Source organism: Paramisgurnus dabryanus, chromosome 6 (genome assembly GCF_030506205.2).
Source record: "Paramisgurnus dabryanus chromosome 6, PD_genome_1.1, whole genome shotgun sequence".
NCBI lineage: Eukaryota > Metazoa > Chordata > Actinopteri > Cypriniformes > Cobitidae > Paramisgurnus > Paramisgurnus dabryanus.
This window is the reverse complement of record NC_133342.1, coordinates 44,133,637-44,144,980: the sequence shown is the minus strand read 5'-3', so window position 1 is coordinate 44,144,980 and position 11,344 is coordinate 44,133,637. Positions and strand designations below refer to the sequence as shown.

General features: G+C 37.2%; 1 long non-coding RNA gene across 1 annotated transcript; it reads right to left on the bottom strand.

Moving 5' to 3' along the window:
- Positions 1-4,774: 4,774 nt before the first annotated feature.
- LOC135767245 (uncharacterized) lies at positions 4,775-6,459 on the bottom strand. The gene is made up of 3 exons (XR_010541967.2): positions 6,287-6,459; positions 5,339-5,510; positions 4,775-5,082 (listed from the first exon to the last, which is right to left on the bottom strand). It is a non-coding gene; the product is annotated as an uncharacterized lncRNA (long non-coding RNA).
- Positions 6,460-11,344: the final 4,885 nt, after the last annotated feature.

Genomic DNA, 11,344 nt, shown 5'->3' with positions numbered 1-11,344 from the left:
AGTCTTTTTGGTGTTTCATCCTTGTAAATGTCTCTGACCATATGCAGTGCCCCCTTCACCGCTTGAGTTCAAGTATAGTCCCATTCAAATAGAATGTGTTCTCAGTCCAGTTTATGAGTTACTTCTCTCTTTGCAACTCCAACACTTTGATGTCACACACAGTTTTTGCCACTGTCTTTTCATTGCCAGCTGTTATTCACTTTCTTGAATGTCAAAGGATGGGAATAATCAGCCCACAAGGTTTCAGCTTGACCCATGCAAAATATTGCCTTTCAATTTAAAAATAAAATATATCTTGTGACCACTTTCCATCATCAGATGAAGACTCCTCTTCATTTTGTTAAATATTTTGTCCTTTATACAATCTATCTGTTTCATTCACCTTTTAACAATTTTCTGTCCTTTTTTTAATTGTTCATCTTTATTTCCACATTTAATAACTTGGTCTCTACTCTTTTCTCTAATTTGTTGTTTTTCTTTCAAAGCTTCGCCTCAGTCTTTCTGCTAGATTTTGCTTAATCCCATTTATGGTTTTAACAGACTCACTATATCATAGACACACTACATTTTCACACAAATAAAATCTGCATCTACATTTAATTCACCGCTATTGATTTGAAAAACAGGCTGTTTCATTTTGGCTTTGGCTTTCTCATAAAGATTAGGTGTGTGCAAGGAGGGGTAGATCGATTTCACTGGGGGTGGAGCTGCAGGAGGAGCCGTAGGTGTCATACTTGAGTCTGGCTGACTGTTTCCCTGTTTAACTTCCTTTGGCTTTGCAGCTGCACCACTGTCAACTTCCCCTAACTAATGCAACCTCTTTCTGTCTTTTCTTAACATCTTTAGGATCAGTTTGGGCCATCATTAATTGAATTATTTTTTGCCATGGCACATACACCGGTGAACACACATATTCATCACACTCTTTCTGAAATTCAGCCATAATATATATCAACGTACAATACACGGTACAAATACTATTACAATACAATTTCTCAGACAAAACCACAACAATAACAGTAAGACGTCAATTTTCTTTTCCAGTATTCGTAGGCCTTACACCTCACGGGCTGCTGTACACCCCCTACGGCTACAACCGAGTCGGTATTTTATAACACCTAATGTATTAAAGGAATCCTCAACCTTATATTTAATTCTGTTAACTTACACCGCCATTAACAGTATTTATGGACCTTTCATCCAAGAGCCTCTCACTCCTTACGGCTACAACCGAGTCGGTATTTTATAACGCCTAATGCGTTAAAGGAATCCTCAACCTTATATTTAATTCTGTTAACTTACACCGCCATTAACAGTATTTATGGACCTTTCATCCAAGAGCCTCTCACTCCTTACGGCTACAACCGAGTCGGTATTTTATAACGCCTAATGCGTTAAAGGAATCCTCAACCTTATATTTAACAAAAAAAAAAAAAAATTCAAAAATTTCAAAAAGTTTTTCACTCTGATCAATTCTTATTGTTTAAATAATCAATTTCAGTTCGGAGCTCCTTATCAACACAATTAATTTGATATATCCAAATAGCAGAATTCGATACAACAGGTTTCTGCTTACCTTGTTTATTAGAGCGCTCTTTGTGTTGAAATGGAGCCCTCCCTTACTCTGGTTTCTTCAATGTGAAACCCTCCTTCCTCTCACTCTCTCCTTTCCCTCCACAAAACGTCGGTGGTCACCAATTGTTGGACTTTAAGGCGTCCATTGCGTGTAATTTAGAGGAAAGGCACAAGATACGAATATCTAAGTTCAAATATTTATTGATCAGATTGAAAAAGTTTAACAGCGCTGGGTCCTCTCAAGTAGCGAACAACCAGCTCAGGAAGTAACATGCTTATTTATAAAATATGTGACGTCGATGTTTCTTCAGAAAATCTCCACCCACAAAGGCCGTTCCCCTCGTCCATCTGACTCCATCACCACACCCAATTTTAGCCTGTAGGCAAAGATGGACACACATAGACAAAGAAAAAACAATCTGTTCTCCTCTCATCCCTGGGAGCCCTGCAGTTCTTCTCCAGTACTCCTCCACTTTGAATAGCATGTTATAATGCTTTCTTAGAAACAAATCATTAATAAAACATTAATTTATAAAAAACATAAGCTGTAAGATGAAAGTGATTATTATGTAAAACATATTTCAATATCATGACATCATTTCATTATTTGTAAAATTGGTTATATGAATAAGGCACACATTAACTTCTTTAGATAGATAAACACATATTAAATCTTTTACTGCAATACTACTTCTAAGCAAACACTTTAATCATTATTAAAATCATCTGTTAGGAAAGAAAACACACACACACACACACACACACACACACACACACACACATACATACACACACATACATACATACACACACATACATACACACAGGAGATTCTGTTCTTCAAGGTTGAGCTGCCCTGCCCCCATTAAATTATTCTATATGCAACCTTCATTTCATTGGTTAATACAAATTTATCAAAGACAACATCTTATATTTATTACATCAATTATTCAATGATTAATACTGATTAAGTAAGAAATACATTGCATATTTTATCCTGTGAACATTAAGGCATTAGTTAATGACATAGTCGCCTGTTTGCTTTCCCCCTCAGGCCTCTCTCTTATCTTGATCGATACCAGTCGTAAATTCCTAAATTCCTCCTTGCAGCACACACACAAAAACTGGTAACTCTCCACTCTCAAACATAAACACCTCATTTCTACATAATAGCTCAGTGCATATATAAAACACACAATGTTTATAGAATAAAATGATTAATTAAAGAAATATAACATGGAACAAAATCAATTTCCACAGTCCTTATTTGGACATCTTTGTAACTTTAACACTTTTAGCAATCAGCATGAAATGTAGGCAGTAAATATGTAAAACATAATTATTCAACAACACAACAGTACTCCATTGTTCATGAATTGGTTAAATGCATTCATTAGTTAAACATACTAATTTTCACTTTCTCTAAATATAACATAGTTATAAAGCAAACAACTTGTTTATTGAAACCATCTGTTCTGCGTGTTTTCTCTTCAGGGGTTTGTTCCTACCCCCAACTGAAACAGCCCTTCAACTTCACACACAGACATTCACTCACATATCTCAGCACAGAAAACCTAATGGCACATATGGATTATAACATAACATACTGATTAATAAAACAACATAAAAATCCCACACCTGTGGGCCACAACACTTAGTTCTGTCCTAGTATACGCCTTAGTCCTCGGTCTAGATCTCACCCAAACACTGTAAACGGAGCAGAACAGAAATGTTAATTTGTAAGTAGAAATGATAAGTGGACCCAGATTTGTTCCAGAATGTATTAAATGAAAATAACGTGGTCTGCTTTGTCTAAGATAAAGGATAAAATGGACTGTTAAATAAAAGACATTTTATAAGGGTTGAGTTGTCTGAACAAAGTCATCTTGTTGCTTTGACGTCTTTGTTTTAGTTTATCTTTACCCTTCTGCTTGTTAACAGCACACATCATCAGTAATGTTCAATTATCACTTTATGCATTACTTTATTATTTTATATTAATGTTAAATAGACCTTCAGGATCGTCAGTGTACTCAAATAGATAAGACTGAGCAGTGTTGATTTACCACCAGGGATTTTGATCTGTAACTGAATTCAGTCAAAGCAACAAGATGACTGTCTGATGACTCAAATGAGTTAAAGGATTACTCCTCCCACCAAAATGAAAATTGACTGATTATTACTTTTTTAACAGAACACAATCAGAGTTATATTAAATCATTTCCTGGTTCTTTACATTTATATATTGTATTTATATTTTTGCTTTATAATGTCATTGACTGGGATCAATGTTTTTCAAAGCTCAAAAGTATATCCATACATCATTAAAGTAATCCATATGTAACCCAGTGGATTAATAAATGTCTTCCGAAGCGAAACAATACGTTTGTGAGAAAAACTACTCATATTTATAGCTTTTTATGATAGAGACAAGACATTTACAAAGTTAAAAAGACAATTTAAATATGGCGGCACGTGTTATCGCATTGGATGTTATGCATCTCATGACTAGTCGTCATATGAATTGTGATGAAACGCAGTAGAGACACGTGAGAAACAATGCGATTGAGTTGTTGTAGTCTGTTTACATTACATATGCATCGTAACTCGCTTAAAATATAAAGTTTTTCTCACAAGCCTATCATTTTGCATCAGAAGACCCACTGGGTTATATATGGATCACTTTAATGATGAATGGATGCACTTTTGGAACTTCAAAACATTGATGCCCAGTCAATGCCATTATTAAGCATTGAAGAACCAGGACCAGTGGTGGACAATGACTTATTTTCCAAGGGCGCACAATGCAATGCGAAGCTCATCCCAACATGTATGTAGCCCGTCATGTGTGTGGTTCGTCATTTTAAAATATGTGTTAGGCATATCGCATGTGAATCACGTGTCATGTCAAAATAAGTGCCTGCTGCACACACGTCATAATGGTTTATGATAAAAGATAAATGCATTATCTCATGCATAATCAGAGTTTAATGTTAAGTGAATGTGTTGCATGTATTTTGTGAACATGAGCATCTCTTTTATCATAAACGGTTTTGACGCGTGTGCAGCAGGCACTTCTTTTGACAAGACAATGTCAATGTAAACATCTCTTGTTTGTTTTGTTTTTAAATTTGCTGCCATTGTAAGCACTCAAACTATCATACAGATAATACACTTTATACAGTAACTAAAACTGCCAGAGCATCATAAATATATATAGAGACAAAAATCATATTATTCACACTCACTAAATGTGTTTAAAATGACAATTTACCTCAGACAAGATATTTGCAAAAGCTTTTCTAACAAACGGGACAGAACAATTAACCATATTATGTTGATCATTTAAACATCAAACAAACACTCACAATGAAATGAAACAACCAAAATTACTATGTTATTGAACTCAATTATATAATCATCGATAATCATCCTCATATTTTTCCTAAATTTTAAATTACCTCAGAATACTTCCAACTGCTGTTCAGAAAAGCAATGGCCATCTGCCTATATTAAGTTCATCGTTTACATAGCAACAAAAACACAATACTGAACAAGTGAAAGGTATTTAGATTGATAAAAATAATGGAAATTATAATCTCTATTAAATAAAACATTTTAGCAAAAATGCATCAAATCTAAATCGCGCTGCTAGTAGCCTACTACAAACGTTACTATGACTTTATTTGCTGTGCTGTAGTAGATGGAGTGCCTTATACTAACTTTTAAGACTTTTAATATAAGATTTTTGTCGAAAACTTACCTGAACCACGTACGTCTGCGAAGTCAGCTCCCGCATTTTTTCCTTGTTCATGGCAAGACGAGACTGGAGTGGCTTCTCTGGGTTAAGGAATATATCGCCATCTGTTGGTTTGGCATGCTCATGACAATGCTTCATACCGGGGTTTTGCGTGTTCGAGTTGACGTGGAATTGTCTGTTTTTTTACGAAGGAGGGGAACACAAAACAATGATACGTGTAAAACAAGCCAATAATCCCTTATTTGTCCTCACTTTCCCGAGTTGCCTTTTCTCTAACTTACTTGAGTATTAACGGCGGCTGGCAACCAGCGTATGTACATTACTGCCCCCTCCTGCTTCGGATTAATGGAATTTAGCAGCTGTGTGTCATTAAAAGCAAAGAAAGCGCTGCTATTTTATTTATTTTTACTTGTATTGTTGAGAATTACCCCACTGATTGCTAGTTTTAAAGGCTGTTAACCACTTCAGTACTCTGATTAGGGAGGAGTCATCAGATTTCGCTTCCACTTTTATTTATGCAAGTTTCAACCTTGTACACATGCCAGTATACAATTGAGGTAGTTTCTGTAATAAACAAATAAGACATAATAAATAACCTGTCTACATACGGATTCAACCGTATTACAAATGAAACATCATGAACTCTCATATATACACTAAGCAAGGATATAAACTACGGAAAGAAATATAATAGCATAAATCACGTTATGCAGCATTATTATAGCAACAGATAACAAACTGTAGAATACAGGATTATGCCCATAATAAGAAGAACTAAACATATATTGCAGGTATTAGTGTTATAAGCACCCGTGCTAACGCAAGTGTTAGCGCGATTACACTGATAATTATACAGATCACGAAACAGCGGCAAAACTGGCGTAATGCCAGAAATAGTTACGGTGCACACAAACATTAATCATTAAACATAGTATAATGATATGAACTTACTGTGTCATAAACTTTAACTTGCACTGAAGGATGCTGCACACGAGTGAAAAGCTTGCGAACTCTACGAAAACTCCAGCTAGTATACTTTCGTAACAGAGAATACCACACTTACGCTAGAAACGTATATGCTTTAAACTATGCACTGCGCATTTCACGTAACCCAACACATTAACAAGATAAGTTACGTACAATAATAGATAAACCATAAAGAATTCGCAACATGTATATTATATTAAAACATTTACATTTACTTAACGGATTCCATTTTTCTTCACTTATTATCATTTACTTAGTTCTTGTACATACTTGATACACCCATGATGTCGCCTTTGCTCTGGTGGGTTGCAAAGGGAGGAGTAACTGGACACGCACCAACAGAGAGAAGCACGGCATCGGCCTCCGGTATAGTTATCCGACCCAAAGCCGACGTAACAGACAAGCTTGATGAGCGGGAAATACCGTTGACTTGACTGAAGATTTGGCCGATGCCTGGCCGATACTTATTAGATGTTTCAGATAAGGAGGCCGACGTACGCTCTTGAGCCGACGTCGGGCAGACGTACGTGTGCTGTCTGGGTAGTTAATGATATTGAGTAAATGCGCTTGGTCTTTTCAAAGGTCTTTGCGAATTATTGTGTTATAAGACTCGATTATCATACATCACGTCTCTTCTACTGTAAGTACACTGAAAAAATAAGACAAATGATGCGCGTTTGAGTCAGATTTTTATGAAGAATATGTGACTTTTTATGTAACTGGCAAAAGAAAACTTCGCCAACGAAATGTTTGCCAAAAAGCATGCATTTGTATGACATCAAAGTCTATCGCCTAAACATAGATAATCCGTGTCATGTTACTTCAATATCATACAGTATCCGCTCAGCATGAAGTCGAGCACACAAATTGTCGTCAGTATGGCCTACATGAAACACGACTGCCCTCTACAGGTTTTTGTCTCGCAGAATTTCGGAAGTGCTCGCTGCATTCTGCTCTCAGAGACGTGCATTTTTAAAGGCCACATCTGTATGTGTTTCTTATCTTCTCACTTTATTACAAGGAGGAATGTGCTGAGGCCATATCCTGGAATAAACCTCTCCCAATCAAAGAGGATCTTCAACTACCGCCTTTCACGTGCCAGAAGAGTAGTTGAGAATGCCTTTGGGATTTTTGCTGCACAATGGAGAATCTTTCACCGGATGATTGGAGTGAGCCCTGCAAATGTGGATGCCATTGTGAAAGCAACAGTGGCCCTTCATAACTTCCAGAGGTGGAACTCCACAGTAGAAGCACCTGTCCCACAGGAAGAACAGCACATCCCTGCACTTGCACAAGCAAGGAGAGTGGGCACCAACAACTCCACCCAAGAGGCCATGGCTGTTTGGGAATCCTTTAGTAGCTACTGTTCATCTGCCTCTGGTGAAGTGCCCTGGCAACACAGCATAACCTGATCAATCCACCTGTCATCTCTGGACCCCTAACTCATCTTCTACAACATAACACAAAGGCTCTTTTAAGAGCCACCCACTTATTCATGAAAGATCTGATTCCCAAATAAACACACACATTATTTGTCATGTGTTTTAATTATTTAAAAAACACTTTTAAAAGCATAGTTCATACACTAAACAATGATTCATCACTGTTAAGACTTGAATCAAAACACAAATCATGAACTTAGTTTTGTTATGAAATAACTGGATTTTTAACAATTTGCTTGAATAATGTTTATCCTATCCTTTATGTAAAGAAAACAAATCAAATCAAATTAAGGTAAGTTTTGAGAGAGTGTGTGTGAGTGTGTGTGTGTGTGTGTGTGTGTGTGTGTGTGTGTTTTAGAATAAAAAAGTACTCAAACATTAAAGCTGACACCAAGGAACAAATGATATGAAAAAAAGTGCCCAAACATAAAAGCTGACACCAAGGAACAAATTATATCAAGAAGCTATTTCTTAGGAAAACTGACAGGTTTCTGAGACGAGGGGCCAGACTTAAAAGAAAAAGCTCTTCCTCATCTGGAGACTGGTTGAGCACATTCATCAACTGATTCTCAAACTCATTTCTGCCACTGCCTTTTTTTAGACTTTATGGATGTCTGTGATGCTGGCGTAGCCTGTGTAGTGCTGGGTACGTGGGGTGCTGAGGTAGATGGGGCATCCTCGGTCACACTAGGAGGGTCAGAAAGACTCCGAGTCTCAGAAGATTCAGTGGCCAAAAACTGCAGGAGTAGACAGGGAGCTGGGAGATACATCAGTCAGGGTAATAGTAAAGGTTTCAGTTGGAGTACCAGGTGGTGATGACTGAGCAGCTAGGGGTGATATGGTAACCTGGAGGGCATGGGGGCTAGAGGATTTCTCTTCTAGGGATGGAGACATATTATTAGAGGAAGTTGCCCTCTCTCTGACATGAGGCTCCAAGAAACTCATAATGGAGAAATATCTCCATGTGGTCTTTTGTTCTCCTTCATAGTCTTTCTCTCCTTTATATATCTGACCCTGAGATTATTCCATCGCCTTTTACACTCATCCTCTAAATAAGTGGAGAGAATTACTTTTGTTACTTTTTTTAATAACATGTTTGAAAACTTTAAAACAATACCTCCAACACATGTACAGGGGGAATGCCTATGAAAATCTAAACTATGTTTATATGTTTCCTACATATATAACCCACAACCTGACATGCCTACTCTGAATGTAAATCTGTATGTCTATGAGACAATTGTTCCTACCATATGTCTTTTATATAAAGTAACTGTATGGACCACATACATTGCAGTTCACCACATTACAAACTTAAAGGGATACTTCACCGATTTAGCATTCAGCTTTGTATCTGTAGAAACACGGCAGTATTACTGAATGACCATGTTTCCCTCCATCATTTCCCCCTGAGAGGAGAGATATCTGCATTTTGGTTCTGCAAAAAAGTCCTCCGATGATGCAAAAATCGTCATATTACATCATCGGAGGACTTTTTTGCAGAACCAAAATGCAGATATCTCTCCTCTCAAGGGGAAATGAGGGAGGGAAACATGGTCATTCAGTTATACTGCCGGGTTTCTACAGATACAAAGCTGAATGCTAAATCGGTGAAGTATCCCTTTAACGTTATATATTGTGTTTATACATTTCCAATAAAAAACAAGAGCTTCCAAGATGAAACATTTATATTAATTCATGGTAAATACTATAGTGTTTTAAGTAGGGATGCACCGATACCGATACTGGTATCGGGTATCGGCCTCGATACCACATTTTCTAAAGTACTCGTTAAAAGTCCCCCGATACCTGGAATCGATACCACGGTCTGAGAAATGTCTATGTTTGAGCGGCGTGTAAGGGGTTAATGCCTCTTGTGTTGTCCAAAGAGGCAGAGTTTACAACAAACTGGAAAACTAGTCCTTTGTTTTTTTGTTAAATTATATGACTAAAGCTGTTACCTGTAAATTTAAATCATGTTTTTTATTAAGTACTCGGTATCGGTATCGGCAAGTACTGAAATGCAAGTATTCAATTCAATTCAATTCAATTTTATTTATATAGCGCTTTTCACAATTTGTGATTGTTTCAAAGCAGCTTTACAATAATAGAAGCAGTGGAAAGCATAGAAAAACGACAGATAGCACAACATAATACACGATAGCAGCTAAATTTGCTGCGGCTATGAATCAACATTATAAGCGTGCGTATTGCTAATGTAACGTAAAGAAGAGGGTGCTAAGTAAAGCCCAAGAAGGCTGCCTCCCCGGGTTGAAAAACCCCCTATGAGAAAAAAAACCCCAGACTCAGCAGGGGAAGTAAAAAAAAGTCTTAGGAGGAAAAAACCCTTGGGAGATATATTTATATATACATTGAAACGATTAAGGAGATTAGGCGGAGGTAAAGCGGGTTCTGCTGGTGGTTGTTGGTCATGCATCAGCTGGGCATCACGTTGACGGTCTGCCGGTGAGTCAGAAGTGTGCCAACTTTCACATTTACCGGAACTGGGTCTGTTTGTCTCAAGTGTCCTCGGAGACGAGGACGAGACATGAAGAAAGAAAAACAAAACCCAATTAGCGTAGGGGCCATTCATATGTATACACATGTACATATACACAAACATACATATATATATATATATATATATATATATATATACATATATATATATATATATACATACACATATATACATATATACATATATATACTCACATACACATACATACATACATACATACATACATACATACATACATACATACACACACACATACATATACGTATTGAAGATACGTCATCCCAGTGACAGACTCTGCACAGTTCGGTTTAGGGAGAACGAGAAAAATGCACGGGACGGCGAATGTTTTTAGGAAATGGATGCAGTGACGCCCTTTTAAGGACTGAAGTCCCGCCCCCGACTAGTGGGCTTAACACCACAAATCTATACCCACCGAGCTCTATTAAAATCCGGACGAGCAAGGGAGTAAAGGGGAGACGGGGACGTGACTGCGCCAGTCATCTCCCTGATGCCTGTCTAGGCTTCACAGTACTCCCCTACTCGACTCAGAAACCTCAGGTGGAGGGCCGAACAAGTGATAACATAATTCCATACATAATTTTCAATCACTCCTCTGCGCTTGGCAATTAATGGCCCGATTCGGGGTTTTATTGGTCTAGTGTTGAAGTTTGGCCTTGTATTGTGGTTTGTATGTGCACAAAGTAGCGTTTCTTTTCCTTATATGTAGCCTTTTCTATTTTATACGTGAAATTTGTTTTTGAAAGTTTATGCCTCGGCCCATGGTTTGCTGCACATATGTAAACAAGTAAGGAGAGATTAAACATTTTCTTAAGTTTATTAATAGCATTTACCATGCTTTGAAATGTTGACGAAAATGAGGATTTAGTTTATTTATTTATCAGGTTGTAAAAGCTATATATTGTGAGATGAGTACCATTACTAAAACAAATTATGTGAATGCCTTGTTAAAGAGAAAAGTTTTAAGTCTAGATTTAAAGGTATCTATTGTGTCTGATTCTCGGACAACGGTTGGTAAATCATTCCAGAGCTTAGGGGCTA